Genomic DNA, 20,812 nt, shown 5'->3' with positions numbered 1-20,812 from the left:
TGCTAGTTTTATGAGCAAAAATAGTCCTGCCAAATTACAGAAAATCACAAATAATTCACCTTGTTACTACTTTCACTCATTTTGGTGTTCCCATGAAGAAGCCTCCTCTGATACAAAACATCAGTCCATAGGAAAAAAAAAAACAACAAAAAATTCTTTCCTGGTGAACTTGTCCACTTTTGCCATCTGAGTACTTCATTCAGCTTTGGAGATCATTGTAGCCTTGTTAGGTTTTTAAGGCTCCTCAATTACATATGTATATTTGAGTTTGCAGAAGCCAGCACACAAATATTCAGAAAAATCATCTGCCAGGATCAAGACTAATTGAACTGATATCTTTTAGGTTTTATCCGTAGCTTTGCTGCATAATTTTTCATTTTCTTTAGAATGATTTAATACAAAGCAAGAACATGCCCAGAGTCCCACACAGGGGTTTTGACATTAGGCTTAATAGAGCATGAAGAACTCATTAATAAATAATGTTCTGCTAAGTTAACAAATTAAGCTGGATACACTGGCGACACCCAGAAGTAAATATCATGCATGCAGCCAAGTAACTTACTAAAATGCAATTGTGCCATTTCTTCAGTGCATTTGGCAAAGCCAATCATAACACCGTGCAAACAAAAACACTGCAGCACATAAGCAAGGACTTTCAATTATAATGTTGCCTGACAATTTTTATTTGCACTCTGCATACTTGAAAAGTTGGTAAACAAGCATTCATGACAGTGACAAAGAGACATTTATATTTTGTTCGGCTTTGCTGAGAGATCACGGCTGCCTGAAGTTTCAAAGGAAAAGACCTCTCATATTCATTGAGTTATGCATCATGCCATTCCCATGTCAAAGCTACAAGCCTGATACATTTTACTGCAGACACATTTGAATTAGAGCATTCAAGGCTGTGTCAATATTTCCATCTGTCCTTTCTTTCCAAGGTTAAACAAGCCTGCAAATTTTGAATCAAGGTCTGAGTAGAGCTTCTAGCAGCCTAGGGTCAGTGGCAAAACTCCCATCAGCTTCAACTACAATAGGATTTCATGTTGAAAACCAGACCAGGATTGTGGCAACTTGATGGTCTGGATTCATCTGCCGTCCCCTGTCACGACACCTTTCTCAGTTAAATGCCTAAGTTGAGAGATGGAGTCACCCTGAACTCCCACTGTACTCAATCAAGAGATGAATATTTCTAGAATGTGATTCAGATCTGGGCTGCTGACTACAGAGTCAGCTTAAAATGAGCAAGTTCTCAATTTAGAGACTTCTGCTAGATAATTACGCTTCTAAGCAGGAAAAAGTTCTCAGTCCTTCCAATGAGGCCAGGTAGCAGATTGCACAGTTCAAGCTGGAGCATGTGAGATTTACAGTTTGTCAGGGGAAAAAAAAAAAAGAGAGAGTAAGGAGAAAGAAAATCTTTACTGATTTTATTTTCAGCTTGTACTGGAGTAATGGTCATATTCCGAATAAAGGAATCATGAGCTTTAGAAACAGGAACAAGGAATATAAATATTGGTCTTCAATTTGGCTGTGTTCTCAAGTGACCAGCACCAGACTATTGAGAAACCTTCAGATTTGGTCAATGCCCACCATAAAATTTTGGAGGGTACTTGAGATATGAACTGTAGGTAAAATACAGGAGTAACTTGAATGCTCAGCACATGCTTCTGTGACGCCTCATCACAGGATTTGAAGTGAAAATATTTCTTGCAAACAAAGATATCTGTGAATCCTGAAATATTAGATGGACATTAGGTAGTCTGCGTTCCTGTTTTGTTTTGTTTTGTTTTTTCTCCCTTCTTCACTCCCCGTATTTTTCCCCCATAATTTCAGTTGCAAGTTTCTGTAACCAAATTGGTGCACTTACTTCAGTCATATCCATTCTTCTAGTATCATATCAATAACCTATAAACATACCTAAGGAAACAAGGGCATTATTTTCATTCTAGGACAAAAGTGTCACAAGACATTGGACAGCAAAATGACTTCAAAGTAATGTTTCCATTGTATTTACAGTTTTAGAAGGCTACATATAAAAGTTGCTAAAAAAATAAATTAATTAAAGGCCAATATTTTTTATAGAAAACTATATGAGGGCACAGCAGGCATTTTTGAACAAGCCACAACAGATATTCATGTAACAATATGTATTACCTTGTGACTGAATCACACAAATTAAACACACAAAATAATTATATTTGTGCCACAGAGCACATGTCAGATAGAACAATCAAAAACAGTGAGAAAAATATTTTTTTCCTCCTAGTTTACTAAATTAAAATAAACAGAAAATGAAATATTTGTAAACAATCTATGCATAGTTTTTGTTTACTTGAAATAGTATTTAAAACACTAAAAATAGTATTTGAGGTTCTACACAACAGCTGTCAAAGCAGGTTTTTCAGGCTCATTAAGATTGCAGTTTTCTTGATCTCAAGCAAGATATCAACATACTAATAAATGAGAGATAATGCCATTTCCTCTCAGAACAGCAAGAAAGGACACAGTAAGCTTTTGATATTCTACAGCATGCATATTTTACAGCTGAGTTGGTTGAAGGGGAACAAGGCTTTTTTAGAAATGGAGGAAAACAACAAAGCAGATCACCAAATAAAAATCCCTCATAGAAACTAGCATTATAAGGAAATCACAGAATCACCAAGATTGGAAAAGACCTCCAAGATTATCCAGTCCAACCATCCACATTCCACCAATATTTCCACACTTAACCATGTCCCTTAGTACATCATCTAAACAAGGGACAGTGACTCCACCATCTCCCTGGGCAGCACATTCCAGGGCCTGACCACTCGTTCAGGGAAGAAATTTTTGTTAATATGCAACCTGAATCTCCCCTGGTGCAACTTAAAACCATTCCTTCTCATCTTATTGCTAGTTATGTGGGAGAAGAGGCTGAGACCCACCTAGCCACAGACTCCTTTCAAGGTGTTGTAGAGACTGATAAGCCTGAGCCTTCTCTTCTCCAGACTAAACAATCCCATTTCCCTCAGGCACTCCTCATAAGACTTGAGGTCCAGACCCCTTTCCAGCTTCGTTGCCTTTCTCTGAATGCACTCCTGGCCCTTGATGACTTTCTTGCTCCGAGGGGCCCGAAACTAATATTTTCTTAAATCACCTAGCAGATCAAAGCAGCTCTCATATATGTAAAGATCAAAACATTCACACCTCAGCCACTAGCTTTTGAAGACTCCTGATTGTTTTTTGTTTGTTTGTTTGTTTGTTTTTTTGCCAGAGGCTGCCCTGGACTCTTCTGAGAATCCCTGAGGCTGAGTGGAGACAGGTAGACTCAAAGGCAGGTGCACTGGCTCTTCATTCATCAGAGGACCCAGGTTACACAAAAGGTTGATGAAAACAAATTGCCAGATTTCAGAGGGTGCCCTTGTTCCCCTTTAGCTGATCTGACTGCAGTCAGAATTTATGATTATCCTTTATGATTCTCATACCGAAATGGGAGAAATTCTGCACTGTTTTCATACCTCCTCTAACAAGCTCTGCCTGTTATATGCCTGTCTAGTAATATAAACACAGTTTAGAAAAACAAATGCTTTTTTTCATGACAGCAACAAGTATGGCATGGTTATATAAATATGAATTGAATTGGTATGTGCAGTTTTATATCTTTTATTTTATTTCTGCCAATAACTACATGCTCCTACAAATGCACACTGAGCTTTCTACACAGCTTTTAATGGAGAATGTGTAAAATTGCTTTTATAAAGTGAGCAAAGCTGTGATAAGCAGTACAACTGTCAAGCCAGTGAAGAGACTGCAAGGAAGGATTACCAGAAAAGAAATGTTTTAGGAAAATATTTCATGATAAGGCCCAAGTACTAACCAATTAAGTTAACGGTGCTTCTGTTCATGTATGCAAAACATATGTAGGAAATAAACAGGATGACCTGAGTTCTGCCCAAAGACATCTTCAATTTCAGTCAGAACTTCTCTGGCATGTCTCTACCCAAAATCAGGCATGAAAAGCAAAAAAAAAAACTAATGACTTGTATCAGTATTTTACTCCTGCTTATTCCTGAATGTGAACTGAAGGAAACACATAGAAAATATTTAGAAAAACATGTTTTACTTGAGTCACTTTAGTGACCTTACAAAACCCAAAGGAATAAACAAGCACACTGCAGATGATCATGTTTACACCAACAGAATCCTCACCAGTGAAACCACAGGATACTTCTTTTTCCTGATAGAATAATCAAGTAAAGCAAAGGTTGTGCTGCCAGGGAGAAGGTGCAAGTTGTCAGTGAATACCAACAGTTTTTCAGTTATTTCTCCTCCATAAAGATGCTCCTAACTTTTCACTGATGTTTGGGAACACGTTCAGAGATCTGATGCACCCTGAAATCAGGGAAATTTGAGGCCAAAAGTATCATTAATAGTTTTCAGCGGTAGCCTTTCATGGGAGATACTTTACTAGAAGCATTCATGTATGTTTTCACCTCTACTGGCCAATTACTTCTTTTGATAGACAATTACTGCTGTGACTTGGGTACTTCAGAGGTTAGGGATGTTCATATGACTTCCTAGTGATTAAATTACCTTTCACCTTTTTCCTACAAAGTATAAAAGACTTAATGTTAACAGATATACATAGCAGAAGAAAGACAAAATTTTTGTTGAAAAGTCTCCATGGTGTTTACAGACCCTAAAAGTTCACTGCATATAAAGAAGAGATTCATTATGATTTGCCCAGGAGCCTTCTTTGCTCAGAAGGTTTTATACTGTTTCTTGTGGAGGCTGTCCATTTCTGGAATATGGAAAAATAATTATGGATATCAAGAAATCCAAAATGATGGTACTTTTGAGAACACAATGAACTGATGCTCAAAGGCATACACCTAGGAATCTTGCTAAACTGGCTCTCTGGATCATTTCTGTCTTTCAAATGGTGTTGTCTGGATCTCACCCAAATTGAGTTAGAGCCAGATGCTATTCTCCAGGAGCCACTTTCCTCTAGGCAGTACAACATCTTTGTGATAGTTCTGGTTGCATCTGTGGAAAATGTGATATACATTGGGTGTCATCTGTATGGCCTGCAGCAGTTTAGATCCTGTCTGAACACTATTCAGAAAGCACTGGAAAGGGATATAGAGAATTTATGGCCCTGTAGTCAGGCTAAGGTGAGGAATATTGGGAAGAAAAAGTTTTACCACTGATGTTTTTGGGCATTACTGGAATGAGGTTTTGTGTCTGCAAGGTATACAAGACCAAGAAATATTCACTTGCCATTTAAAGGAAGAAGATAAACTCTTCTTTATCAAACTCTGAAATTAAAGAGACCTTATGCATTAATACAAATACAGGAGTATAAATTAATAATGCTAGCAATAGAATCATAGAATCACAAAATTGCTCAGATTTTAAATGACCTTAAAGATCATCAAGCCCAATCACAGCTTAACCACTCTAACCTAATTCTAACAACCCTCCGCTAAATCATGTCCCTCAGCACAACATCCAAATGGTTTTTAAACACATTCAGAGACGATGACTCAACCACCTTCCTTGGGAGCCTATTCCAGTGCTTAACAGTCCTTTCTGTAAAGAAGTGTTTCCTGATATCCAACCTAAACTTACCCCAATGCAACTTGAGGCCATTTCCCCTTGTCCTGTCACCTGTCACCAGTGAGAAGAGACCAACCCCACTCTTGCTGTAAGCACCTTTCAGATATTGGAAGAGAGCAATAAGGTCTCCCCTCAGCTTTCTCTTCCCCAGACTAAACAGCCCCAGTTCCTTCAGTCACATCTCACAGGGCATATTTTTCAAGCCCTTCACAAGCCTTATTGCTCTTCTTTGGACCTGCTTTAGCACCAAAGTGTCCTTTTTGTTTTGAGATGCTCAAAATTGAACACAGTACTCGAGGTGAGGCCTTGCCGGTGCCAAGTACAGGGGCAAGATTACTGCCCTAGTCATGCTTATCACGCCATTCCTGATACAAGCCAGGATGTCATTGGCCTTCTTGACCACATGCTGCACAATATAAAACAAATAGATTAAGGAATACTGTTTCATACTGCATTATGTATTTAACATTTAATTTTATGGTACAGAAGACATTACTGACAGAACAGCTTTACTTTATAATTTTCTTGTTTAGTAGAGCTGATGTATTAAAAAGGTTAATGTACTAAATTTACATTTTTCTAGATGCATTTTTTTCTTATTCCATTCTCTCCTCTCTTATTCTTAACCTCTTGAAAAAAGAAATTATACAAAACAGAACTTATTTTTGACAGTCGGAGTCAGAAAATTTACTTTCCCTGACGATTTTCATGCTCTATAAGCTTTGCCATCATAAACCACTTTGCATGTATTAAGGAGTATTATATTAGATGAGGCAATTTAAGTGTATCCCATTTCACTTGGTGAAACTAAGAAGCTTTGCATTATAACTAAGTTGAGCTAATGAGAATATGCTTGAAGCATGCGTTACCTGAAACTGAAGTTAGCTAGTAATTCAGTACTGCAACCTATGAGTTTGCAGAACGATGGCAAGAACCCTGCTGTGAGGGAGATAGGAAAATTATTATAATCTGCATTCCTAAATTGAATGAGTATTTTGCTCAGCAGAGGCCTCTTGACTGCAAATAGTCTGAAATTACATCCTGCTGTTTAAAATACTTTTTTTAAAGTGAGTAAAAATGCCCACATTTTCTTAAATGAAATAACTTTCAAATCATATGTGACTAAAATTACTGGGAAAACAATATAACCTTTACTTCCACCAGTAAAAGCTATTTGATATTGAAATTCTTGATAGAATATCTCTAGAATTCATGGTCTGATACTTTTATCATAATTATTTAATTGACTGGGAAACATCATCATATTTCCATGTTATCACTTCACAACTGAAATAAATTTGTTTATAACTTTCTTATTTTGTACAAGGAAAATTTTAATATACATATTTCATCAAAATCAGCTAATGAGGATAACACTCAACACACTAGTAGGCTAAAATATATAAATGAACAAATATGTATCTATATGCTGGCAACTCTGTCTTGCCACTCCAAAACACAGTGGTTCTGTTCTTAGCTGCTTTCAAGAAGATGTCTCTACCGTATGTAACTCCCTGAAATCTACCCCAGCATTACGTGGGACTGTGGGACAAACCTTACTAGTGGATGGGATGGATCAGCAGGGGACAAGGCTCAGCTTCATGTCCAAGCTCTGCTTCTCTGACAAAAATAGGTAGATATAGGTTTAGTTTTTCTGATGGAGAATAATGAGCTAGGAGAAAATGTGGTACTCTTGTGTGAAAGGTAGCTCTCAGAAGGGTCAGCAAACAAGGTAAAGGTCATTACCTTTGCATCACAAAGGCAGAGACATAGCTTAAATATCACCCCTTTTCTGGAAATTTGAGCACCTTACATTGAATTTCAGTCATATTGCTCTGGATTAACTTTCAGAATTCTGATCAACTTCAGAAGTTGTGGATATATCACCTCTGTTTTTCCACTTCAGAACATATAGCTAATAGCAGACGTCTTTATACCACTCATTATGTTGATCTCCCAAGACATGAAAGTGCAAAATTTGCCTTCCCCGTGTAAAGGGACTCTACTCCCAGCATCCAGGAGTTTATTGTAGTCTCAAGACTTAGTCTATGTGCATTAAATCTCCAGGGTAAGTTTTAAATCTGGGGTTAAGACAAACTGTCCCATCTCATAAGCCTTAGTATATGTCCATGTGTGCGTGTTTCTTAGTGCACAAAGTTTCTTTTAACTTAAAAACCTAGGTACTCATTTCAGCATAACTGTCATTTGTTCATTTATACCAAGATCATTTCTTACTTTTTCTGTCTAAGCTTCTGCAGGCTTTTTAAGTAACCCTAGTTGCTCCTGCATTCTTGCAAAGGGAAAATGTTAGCCGGTAACAGAATGTATAATGCTGCAAGTAAAATGCTTAGTATATTTCAACATTGCCTATCCTGATATTGCATAGTTCTGTCAACAGTTGCACTGAGCTCACAGAGCCTCTAATTTTGTACATTTGATATATTCAATAGCCCACAAAAATGCATACTGCTCAAGTCCCTCAGAAAGAAGTGCAAAATACTTAGATACCACAGTGAGGGCACCTCACAAAACTAACATAGCTCTTCTTCATCTGGGAATGTTTGTAAACTCTTAGAACTCTACTAAGCTTCTGCTTTTGATTGTGGTCTGTATTTTTATAACCATGTTCTTGGCCATACTGAACTCCATTACAAAAACTCTCAGTAACTTCAACAGAACTTAGATTAAACAAAACCACATTATTACATTTTTTCCCTGTTCAATCAGGAGTAGACAATTGGTGCTAATGTGGAAACAATTCCTTTTGATGAAAGATATTTTGTCTTTTATTTACTTTATAGAGAGAGCAAACATTCAAAATACACACAGAAATGCTAGCTAGACTAGCAGAAAAAGAGACTGATTAGAAAGCAATTATTCAGATAATATCACTAGAACCCTACCACAAAAATGAGAGAGCAGTATTTAATCTATGTAGTTCTAATTGCATAATGTTTGAGTGCTACCTGTTTTAGCCAGGGGAGTTCCTGAAAACATTTTAATTGGCTGTGAAGATGATTTGTAAGAAAAAAATATATATATTTATAAAACTATTTAAAAAAATAATCAACTCAAATAAGAAGCTTTTAAGAGAAAAAACTGAAAAGGCTTATACCCCCTTATTCCCATGCAGTGCAAATCTTGAAGAATATTCCGAGAAAGATGGAAAACAGATGGCAGCCATAGATAAACTCAAGGTTACATGACTGTTCACTTTTCTTCTCTACAGTACATAGCATTATAAACATTGCCTCTTTTCTTTTTTCTTTTTTTTTTTTTTTTCCTCCCCATAATGTTATGGTGATAAAAGTCCTGATGTATCTTTATGATCTTGCTACATTCCATGTCACTTATGTGTCTGAGACATCACTTGATGCGCGCACACACACACACTCCAACATCCTTCTGAGCACATATCTGTTTGCACAAGTTTTTTCTGTTTTCTCAGTCATACAGAATCGAGTCATTAAACTGTTCTATTTGAGAGTGATTTCCTGTGATAGCAGAGAGATGATAAAATCATACCATAGATTAAGTGATATTTTAACTGAAATCAACAAATAGACAGTGCATTTTATTAGAATCTCACAACTCCCAGGAAGTAGATAGCTGATATGAGGAAGTGCTTTTATTCTTATCTACGTCCTCAACATTCCTTTGACTAAGCACACATTTAGGCAGAAGTCTAAATAAGGGCTGTCTTGTGAGCATATATAAGCAGAACCTCTCCTCCTCATCTTCTGTCAGATAAATAAATCAGATGAATGTGATTGCCATGAACTAAATTCACACTTAGAAGAAATACTGCAGAAATGATTTATGGTAATAAAGCTTGGAGCATGGACAGAGCTTGCTCTTGTCTGCCAGCAAGTCATGCAGAAGACTCTAAGTTGGATTAGCTCTCTACCTAAATTTATTCAGTGGTAATTTAAAGCACAGTCTCAGGCGTATATGTGATGTCAACCACCACTTTTTTGATCTGTAGCAACAAATAAGCAACAAATTGGAATATAATCTGCACTAGTAATGGTTAAGTGAATCAGTCCTGAAACTCTTATGGAGGATACTAACCTTTGCGTCCTTATGCACATTCAGAAAGTCCAATACATCCACTTCCAACAAAGAATATTCAAGAAGAATTTAACTCATCTGTTCCAGTGCTCAGTCTCAAGAAGTTTTTAGTAGTCACTGAAAAGACCAGTGAAGGCATAAAGCAACTCCAGATATGCAGGTGGAATGATCACACATGTCTGCTGAAATGGTGTACAACTCGTTGAGCCTGTACAAAAAGAGAAGATTGCTTCTTATACATTTGGAAAAATAAAAATAAATAAATAAATAAATAAATACAACAGTCTTTCAGACTGAAATTTTGTGCAGCAGGGCCCCAGTTGTAGTTCTTGCCAGTTCAAGGTTTTGAAAGTACTGTCCCAGCATCATGAAAACACTGGCAGATGGGAATCTAGAGCACATGTTAGGGAGGAAGGGAAATGGGAAGGAATATTATAGCAAATGTGTTTCATAACAGTAAGACATCCTCTACCCCACAACCCACCCCCCNCCCCAAAAAAAAAAAAACCCAAACAAAAACAAACAAAAAAACACATTCCCAAAGACAGAAAACTTTAAGGTACACATATTTTTAAGTCAGAAAAAAAAAATGCTAGAACTTCACTCACAAGAGGTAATGTACTATACTTTATAGTAGTACTCTGCTGCCTTTTACTCTTGACATTGACCAGAAATTTATTTTACAGACATTTTGTAAATCACTGGGAAGATTGCTTTTACACTGAGAACAATGTCAGACCCATCTGGGGAAAATGTTAGCAATATTTAGTGAGAACTGTTTCACTTTTCTTGACTTTTTCCTTTTTTTCTATATAAACTGTAGATATTTATAGTCTAACTATACCTCCAAATTGAAGAAATGTGACACAGATACAAATGTTAATATGATATTTAACTGCAGTCTTCTCCCTGCTTATCCTCCTATTCCCAATTTTAGGAACAAATACATCTACATTTTTTGATACAGTTAAGCTCTCAAAATCCTAGATGTCAGTGTGAATTGCCAAGACATTAACTCTGTAACTATTTTATTATTTGGGAATAAAACACTTCCAAATAGAGAAGGATAATTAAATCAAAACATTTCTACATAAACATCAGGCAGTACGAGCTAGTTGAGTTACTTTCAGTATGGTGGGAGTCTAACAAGTGTAAGATGCTTTTGGTGCCCTAACTAAAGAATGAAGAGATATGCAATGTGTATTTGTAGAAATGTACAATGTAGAACCTGTAGAATCTAGTACAAGTCTAGGAAAACACAGCCCACTTTTTCATCCTTTTTAATTTCCATCAGCATTATCTAAACTACTTACTTGGCTTAAAAGCAGTTTACTTCCGTCCGCAGTTGACTGTATGATACAAGACTTGCAATGCTTTAGCTTTTGTGTCAGAAAATTTCTTCAATAACTTATCTGATAAATGGTTTCTGACTGAGATTGTCTTTAATATAAGTAAATCAGTGGCCAAAAGTACCAGTTTATTAAAATGATACAGCTATTTCAGCTCCTGTATTAGACTAAACTAATAATTCCCCAAAGCTCTCTTTTGATAGCTGTTTCATAGAGTGCAACAAAAATAACTAGCAAAATACATCTCAACTACTGCTCTGTGAAATCTTACCAATTTCATGAACAGCATCTTTGATAACTGAAAATAAAAAGAAAAACAAACAATTAAACAAACAAACCAAACAAAAAACAAAACCACCATTGAAAAAAACTTGAAAAAAATAATGTCCTGTAGGCAAAGAATATGAATTCTCCCTAGAAATAAGCTTGTCAATCATGTGAAGAAGACAAACATACTCCTTTCTTAGATTTTTGGAAATCAGAAGCACATCATTTGATATATTCTGGTATGAGTTGTAGCATTAGATCATTTGGCAAACAACATTTGCCATTGCATGTATGTGTGACACAGACAATGAGGGAAAGAAACGGGATAAAATTGTAAGAGGGAGCTCTCAAGAGCTCTTGTATTCTCACAGCTAAGTCATGCTCTAAATTAAAGAATTTTCAGCTAAATTGATCACAAAAAACATAAGACACATTTTAAGGGTCATGCTTTGGCAGTTTTCCTTATCTTAGAGAACTTAGAGATAATGAAGGGGGATTTTAAAATACTTTTAGAGGAAATCTTCATACGTACATTTCCCTTCTTTCCCATAAGTGTGATATATGACGTAAGTACCTTACAATTTTCCAAGACATCAGTCAATCACCCTATGAATAATGTTGCTGAAAATCTTACTATTTTATAGTCAATCCGTAATTGCAGAATGGACTGTTTTCCCATTAGACTCAAGGAGACTAGTCAATAATGTGTTGACAGTATGTAGACTTATTTACAAAACGGATACTGTTCATTTTAAATGAACACACATATTCTGCCAAGAATAGATTGTTTTCAGATTTAGTAATGGTATTTATTTTCTGTTATGTGATGAAATCTCATATTGATTATAAAAATAAGTCTTAGGAATGACAGATCTACCAATAAGGGGCACATTTCAACCTGTGGAATACATGCAAATATCAATATATGTAATTATACATAATCACAAATGTCATCAGTTTATTTATTGTAAACAGCTTAAGTGAAGGGAAAAATCAAGTTAAGCTGTGGAATATTATTACTTATTCTTTTATTTATTATCTTCAGTGAACTCTTTGTGTTTATGAGAACATTACTTTTTTTAGTGACTGCAGGTTTTCAGTGTGCATTTATTTACTCACTGTACCTTAGACTTTGATAAGTCAGCAGTGTACACTCTCAGATTCATGCTCATACTACAGTTCGCTAACATAAGGTCAAAGGGACATGGTACACCCAATTTCTGTTTCTTCCCCCATGGAAGTAGGATTAATTCCAGGAAACACCAACAAAATTAAGTAAGTTGTGTAACTGATCCCATACAAATAGCTGATTGTCTTCTAAGCTAGACACACCCAAATATATCCAGAGGCTTTTTCATTAGGAAAAAAGTTTTAGGGATCAAATTGATAAATATGTGCTGAAAACCTCATTTACTGATTTATGAATTGCTACGGTGTCTTAGTTTCACCCCTAAAGAAACTTGGGAGTCATGTTGGCCATAGATCTCCTGGGCATCACTCCCTACATGAGATAGGAACTAGGTCTTGTCTGGCTTGATACTTCCTGTTCTACATAGTTGTTCAAGCCTAATCCAGTCAGCTGTGTTCCTCACACTCTTCCATATGCCCTAACAAAATGCCTTCTAACTTTCCTCCACTCACTTAGTAGAAAGACAGGATGGGAAACAAACTGAGAAGCGTAACTGATTGGTATAGATATGTCACTCCTCTCTATTAAGAGACCAAACAGTCACTCAATGATTTTAAAGCATTCCAAAAGCTTGTTGAATTCAAAGCAAAGGATATTGTCTCATTAAAAACGATTCAAGAGGACTCATTTGTTCTGCATAGATTTTTGCACTTAGGTATGCTCTAAGCTGAGCTGTTTCCTGCATTGCAAGTAAAAAAAGCCAAAACCCTAACAGTAAACTATATATATATATTTAGGTAAAATATGCAGTAAGTATATTGAGGCATTAGTCTACACTAAAAGAATGGTATTATAATAATGCTGGTTTTAGAAGAAAAAAGAATAAAACACGTATGCACTGTTTGTCTCAAAATACCTTCCAAAAGTGTTACGTGTAACAGAGAAACCTCACTTATACCTAAGTACAATTCAAAGCATGACAAGAGAACATGCATGTACCTCTAATACACCACATCTCCTTTATAAACCATATACACAATACATATATATAATGTTCACTTGATATAATTTCTTGTGCACTAGCTATGCAATTGGTTTTTGGTACAGATTGTTACTTGGGACAAGAGTAGCTACTCTGGTAAGGTAAACTCAGCACAGTAGTCCAACTGTACAGCCAACTAGAGGAGATGAAGAACTGGCATATGAAGAAATCACTAGTTCATTAAGGAAATAAATAGAAAATTTCCTCTTGAGGGAGATTCCACAGCAGACACAAGAGCAACATGGATTTGTTGAGAGGACAGTACTTTCTATGTGAGTCAGATAAAGGAACAGCCACTGCATCCATGTCTGTGCACACAGACATGGTTTTCTAACACACTAACATGAGAGACGGTGTAAAAAGACACAAAAATTAGATGAATCTATGAAATCTATCACATTATAGCCCAGACAGCAATGCTACATCATACTTGCTGGAAAGAGAAAACCGCAACAGATATTGATCCTTGGCAGATTTGTTTGACAATGAGAAGATGAAAAGGGCCAGTGGGACTCACACATACTCATCAGCACACTGCAAACAGACATCCCACTCCAAAGATTTAATGACTGTAGTTTAGGTGCTCATATTAAAAATTGAAGTATTTGAAGATGTTTCTCATAATTTACACATTTCTATGTATTCAGATACTTGTATTCATAACACTAACTCTTCCTGGGTAAAACGAAGAAAGTAAAGTTTGCATATGCTATCCTAAGACAGAAAGAGTGGTCAGGCACTGGAATGAGCTGCCCAGGGAGTTGGTGGAGTCACTGACCCTAGAGGTATTCAAGGAATGTTTGGACATTGTGTTGATGGTTTAGTGAGAATTATTAGTGATGGGTGGATGGTTGGACTGGGTAATTTTGTGGATCTTTTCCAACCCTGGAGACCTAACTGTAGATATCAGTCATAATAAGGGGAGGGCATGGAGAAGACATAACCATACTATCACCAAAGGTAGGAAAATACATAGTACTTGTCACAACATTCAGCACAGCATGTTCTTCCTTAATAAAAAAATCACCAATAAGGTGGTCAGATCCAGCAGGTTGCCTGAATAGGTTATGGAATCTTCATCCCTGGAATTATTCAAAGCTCAGTAGGACAACCTTGACTACCCTGCTTTCATGGGAAAATTGGTTAGGAGACTACTGAGCAGGACTGCTTGTTTCTCTAACAGAATAAATACCATTGCAGAGTTTCTTATTTTTCTGAGTGAACTCTACACTGCAAGTCTCAAACGAGATTGTATACACATGATCCAAAGAGACTCGCTGCCCTGAGCTACTCAGCGGAATTCAACCTCATTCAAACTTAATTGTACTGTTTGCAGAATTAAGCTGACTTCAAAAGATGTACAAGTTTTAGAAAATAGTAAATACATTCTCAATGCAAATATCACTGTGGCTTATCTTTTCAGGGTCTTTTCACAAATTTTGTTTGTTTGTTTGTTTTTCCCCTCGTTTTGGGATAAAATTTGTCAAGCACAAGAAAATCATAAAAAGAGCTAAATTTTTATGATGAGCCCTGTAATGAGCCGAAACATATTTAAGCTGCTAAACATATACAGTAAATATATTAGAACTGGAAAATATTAATTTGAGTGGGTGACATGCTTCTTTCATCCATGTTTTCAACAACTTCCCATCTCTTCAACATATCTGGTTGGAAATAACATTAGCATGTTTCCAGGCAGACAGTGAAAACAATCTAATCTTGTACTGAACCTCCTGGGATCTGATTTAATCTCCCGTGCCCAAAGGCAGCATCTTTTGATCTCAGCATCTTGCCTGCAGACCCCTCCTCTCTGTTGCTGCAGCTAGCACTGTGCCAGATCCACAACTGGTGGAGAAACAAGAGTTTTCCATGGGCATGCTGAAGGACAATTGCATGAGACAGTGTTGTGGGTACATATGCACTGTGTATATATACACAATCCATTAAAGCAGCCCATCGTTTATCAGTCAGTTGAACAAACAAGTGAAATGGCCACTTTTTCAGAAGTTGATTTTGCACTCTGAAAGAAGATGCTGTCAGCAGTGAAGAATGCTGAAAAGTTGCTTGCACTAACAAAGTTAACTTGCCGTCTCCTGGTTTCCTTAATAAACACAGAAAGAAATAATTGCTCTGTACCATATAACAGCTGTGTTTGAGACAGTGCAGCAGTCTTTATTTTCAATTTGCTTTTATGCCAGTTCCCATCCCTGCCCAAATGCTGCCAAACATTATCATATTAGACTTGAAAAGTGCGTTTCCCTTCCAGACCAGAGGTATTCAGTCCAGTATAAGATGACATGGTTGAAATTTCACAGTGATCTCCTATCACATATTAGGTTAATTAAGTCAGTTCTGATTAATTAAAATCAGAAGTTTCTTTTATTCAACCATTTAAAATGCCAAATTCAACTGATTTCCTGCAGAGATACAAAGGAACAGCAATTCCCACTGCAATCTTTCATTATTCTTTACAGAGATACTGTGCCATATTCTATACTCCCACTAGAATTTTACTGATGTGGCTGTACTCACATTGGTAAAATTATTCTTTATTTACTTCAGCACAAAAGAGATCAGCATCATGCCTACTGGGATACAATAGTTATTTCCCAGAGTTATACTTCACTTAACACTACAACCCAACTTAACCCCTCCCTACCCCTACTACCCAAAACAAAAACCAAACCAACAAACAAGGATTTACAAAAAAAAGCAACCCTTCATGCTCTTGGGTGGTCTCCCATTCTCTCTGGTTGCCTGGAGGAATGAGAATAGTATCAATACAGGAAAATAATGAGTAAACTGTATCATTTTTACATGTATGTATGATTTTTTTTCTTTTAACCTAGTGCTGTTTAAGACCGGCAGTTTGAGAATTTCAGTGACAAATATGAAAAAAAAAAAAACCAACAAAAAAACAAACAAAAAAAAACAACCAACCCACAAAACATCTTCTCCAAGAAAGGAGAAATGAATGTCATTAAAGGTTGAGAAAGACTGACAGCAGGATCTACGTAAGCTTCCCAACAATGTATTCTTATTTCCAGTGTTATTTCCATGCACGTGTTTTAACTCTGGTAAAGAACAACTGGTCTAGAACAGGCAGCCATCAGTTGCTATTTTTAACTTGTGGCGTTTTATGAGCTGAAATTGATAGGAAATTTGAGAAAAATAGATGAAAAAGAAGGAAATGATAAATGAAGATTCTCAAGGATGGGGAAGTGGATGACAATCTGCTTCACTAAGAAACGAAGATAAATACTTGAACAAGGGTGTTTGTGATGTTTTTTTCCCCACTTTAATGAACACTTTCCTCTCTATTTCTTTTAAACATACCTAAATCAAGACTACATAAATACTTCACTTTTGTGGGTTTTGTTTGTTTGTTTTTTTAGAAGCCAGTTAGTGAAGTGAGCAATCACATTACTTCTCATGCATCTCATCAACAAGGCCAAGTGCCAGGTCCTGCACTTTGACCAAAAATAACATCATTCAGAGCTATACGCTTGGGGCTGAGTGGCTGGATGACTGTGAAGAGGAAAGGGACCTGGGACCTGGGGGTGCTGGTTGACACTCAGCTGAACATGAACCAACAGTGTGCCCAGGTGGCCAAGAAGGCCAATGGCATCCTGGCCTGTTTAAGAAATAGTGGGATCAGTAGGATCATCCCCCTGTATTCAACACTGGTGAAGCCACATCTTGAGCATTGTGTTCAGTTTTGTGCACCTCACTACAAGAAAGACATTGAGACCCTGGAACATGTCCAGAGAAGGGCAACAAAACTGGTGAGGGGTCTGGATCACAAGTCTTATGAGGAGCGGCTCAGAGAGCTGGGATTGTTTAGCCTGGGAGAGACTTCATTGCACTCTAAAGCTCCCTGAAGGGAGGTTGTGACGAGGAGAGGGCTTGGCCTCTTCTCCCACGCAACAAACAGGACCTGAGGAAATGGACGCAAGTTGTATGAGATGAGGTTTAGACTGGACACAAGAAGGAACTTTTTCTCTCAGAGAGTGGTCAGGCACTGGAACGGCTGCCCAGGAAGGTGGTGGAGTCACCATCCCTGGCAGTGTTCAAGAGGCATCTGGATGAGGAGCTCCGAGATACAGTTTATTGGTTTTCTGTAGACTAGATAATCCTGTAGGTCCTTTCCAACCTTGTGATTCTATATCAGTTTTGTAATATATTAATAGAATTAATAATAAAACTTGTAAGTATTACCACACTGGGGTGGTAAGAACAACAAAAGAACTTGAGCAAAAACCATAAAAATACTCAGTATCACTTGTGATAATGCTTTAATGTTGTGCAGAAGTAAGGTGGAGATTCTCTGGCTGCCTCAGAGCTTTGGCCTCAAAACTTGGTCAATAAGTCTTCTCTTTCAGATCTAGTTTTCAGCCACAACATCTCCTGGTTTATCCATGAAACCGAGTTACATGATGGAGACATGAAGACTTAAATACAGCCCTATGAGACCTTTTCCTGAAGAACACTTTCCACTTACTTACATTAATACGAAGACTATCAAATGGCATGCAAGAAGTTAAGCAGAGACTCAGCTACTTCCTCATGGATCTAAAACCCACCAGATTAGATCTGCATGTGTACTATGAGCTCGTATAGCCATGAGTTTTGAGGACATGCAGAATACACATTTTTTTTAACCTATTTTTCTTAAAACAAGAAGGCAATTTTTTAAAAATTATTATTTATTTTATTTATTTATTTTTAAATGAAAGTTGATGGTCCTTTGTGCTCACTTGACTCTGGGCTTTACAGGTTTTAGTAAGACCACAAAATATCATTGAGCTTATGATTAATTCAAGAGCACTGACAACAGTGGGAAAAAAAAAATCATGAATACCCATCATAAAAAAAAAAAAAATCATCTTTCTAAAGCAAGTATTTATGAAGAGAGAGCTCATGTTTTTGTTTGTTTAACAGTTCCCCCTAAAGTTCATTTTTTCATTACTCACAAGTAGATTGTTTTGATCATTCACTAGGTGGCCCAAAAAATTCATCAATGGCCAAAATCTGCATCAAATAACAGAGATCACAATAGATGTCTGAATGTCAGAGAGAATGTTTTGTTTATTAGAAGAAGCATTTTCAAGAGTATAGAGAAGCTATTTTTCAGCCAATGTTTGTGAGCATCTGTGTCCAAAAGCACTTCTTTTTTCACCCTCATTCTTTCTGATAGAGACAGGTGGTTCAAAGGACCTAAATCTTATTTCTCCAGAACAGAAGGTTGTGCCCTTGGGCTTATTATTGTCACAACAAGCAGATAACTTTGACTCATGTTCTTCTGTAGCTCATCTTAGTCACCAGTTACAAACCCTGTGGTCATTTGTGTGGTCAATTAATGATTTGCTGTCAAGTAAGATTTAAACAAGAGATAGTAAAGAAGGAAAATAACTTAGGAATAATATTTTCTTGCACTTTAGAGGTCAAAACTTTGAAGATTTCATATCAGCTTTGCTGGAAAGACAGAAGAGTAAGCTTATTTGCAAATATATCTATGCAAACAAATTGTATCTCTCAAATGAGTATCTGAATAGACAAATTTTCACATTCAAGAACTAAGGTGCAGCAGATGTGGTCATTTAATTAAATTCCATATACACATTTCTGTTCAAACAGATTCATTTTCAAATGTGCAAAAGGGAGAGAGATGCAACAGTTCATATTAAATTCAAACAACTTCCTGCTCAGCGTTGCTAATTAGGAAATCCCAGCAGAACAAGTAGTAGTATATAGAATTACTGTAAGTCTGAAAAGCAGCAAACTCCAAACCCTCCTAACAGAATGTCTTAAGAACTCCTTGCGCAGAAAATCTGTTCGATATGAAAGCATAGCAGCTCTTGTTCAAAGCCTCAGCAAATGCAAATATCATTATTACATATAGACTCTGAGCTGATGTAATTTGCCATAGCTCTATGGAGGTCAGTGATGATACATTGATTTCCACTAATAAGTGTCTGACCTAAAAAACATTGCTTTCATTTACTAAATAAATGTTTCTTTTCTCCTTCTTTCAAATTGTATTCAGCTTTTCTCCAGGGGAGAAGTAGTATTGAATTAGCATGTAAGCACAATCAGCATCTATACTTTGGGCCAGGAAGGATAAGAGCAAGGAGGACACAAGAAATTTGCAACTGTTCATCTTTGTACTATAGATTAAGACAATTGATGTGGTAGAGATGAAGAGAGAGCAACACAGAAAGCATTCCACAATTGTTGTGAAGAAAACTTAGGGCAGTAACTAGGACACAAGGTACAAACAGAGTTACAAATAAAGTAATTTTCTCCTGCTATTAGTACTTTGGAAGAAAGAACAACAGCAAAGTGTCTACTTCAGATGGTAGAATCACAGAAACATAGTATATCCTGAGCTGGAAAGGGACCATTATGGTGGTGCAACTGCATCAGTGAAGAATGATCCCTTGATCTCATCTATGTGGATTTCAACAAGGCCTTTGACACAGTCCCTTACAAAGTCTTTTTTTCAGCTCTGCAGATAAGGGCTTGGAGATGGATGGTAATCAGGACACAAGCCAGCAATGTGCACTCACAGCCCAGAAAGCCAACTGTACCCTGAGCTACATCAAAAGATGCATGACCAGCTGGTCAAGGAAAGGGATCCTGCCCCTGTACTCTGCATTGGTGGGACCTCACCTTGAGTACTGTGTCTAGATGCAGAGTCCTCAGTACAGGAAAGACATAGGCCTGGTGGAACACATTCAGATAAGGGACACAACAATGATTTGAGGAACACCTTCCCTACGAAGCCAGGCTGAGAGATATGGGGCCATTCAGCCCCGAGAAAACTGCAGGGAGGCTTAATAGTGGCCTTTCAATATTTAAAGATGGGGCTATAAGAAAAAAGGGGACAGATTCTCCAGCAGTGTCTGTTGGGATAGAACAAGGCAACATGGTTTCAAACCATAAAAGGGTAAAAATAGATTGGAAATAAGGAAGGGTTAAAGGCAGTGAAGGCTTTGTTGCCCAGAGAGGAGGTGGATTATCCATCCCACAAGATTATCTATAAATGTCCTTGTTCATTGCATGAGAGTTGGACTAGATGATCTTTAAAGATCCAACTCAAACACATCTATAATTCCATTCTATGATTGCATTCAACTCTTGGCTCTACACAGGACCACCCAAAATCCAAACTCAGTATGTGAAAGCACTATCTAAACATTTCATGAACTCCAGCATGCTAGTACCATGACCATTGCCCTAGGGGGCCTGTTTCCCATGGCCAATCACACTCTTGGTGAAGAATCTTTTCCTAAGACCCACCTAACCATCTTCTGATGTAGCTCCATGCCATCCCTTTAGATCTTGCCTGTTACC

The 20,812-nt window shown here is 37.1% G+C and overlaps 1 protein-coding gene across 4 annotated transcripts in view; it reads right to left on the bottom strand.

Moving 5' to 3' along the window:
• Window positions 1-20,812, bottom strand: part of HS3ST5 (heparan sulfate-glucosamine 3-sulfotransferase 5) — a 182,608-nt gene that overhangs the window by 81,768 nt on the left and 80,028 nt on the right. For all 4 annotated transcript variants that reach the window (XM_015858784.2, XM_015858786.2, XM_015858782.2 and 1 more), the window contains exon 2: window positions 9,670-9,877. The gene's annotated coding sequence lies outside the window, so the exon portion shown is untranslated. The remainder of the gene's footprint in view (window positions 1-9,669; window positions 9,878-20,812) is intronic.

The sequence above is a fragment of the Coturnix japonica genome, chromosome 3, assembly GCF_001577835.2.
Source record: "Coturnix japonica isolate 7356 chromosome 3, Coturnix japonica 2.1, whole genome shotgun sequence".
Classification (NCBI taxonomy): Eukaryota; Metazoa; Chordata; class Aves; order Galliformes; family Phasianidae; genus Coturnix; species Coturnix japonica.
Note: the sequence above shows the minus strand (reverse complement) of the source record. Positions and strands in the feature narration are given on the sequence as shown.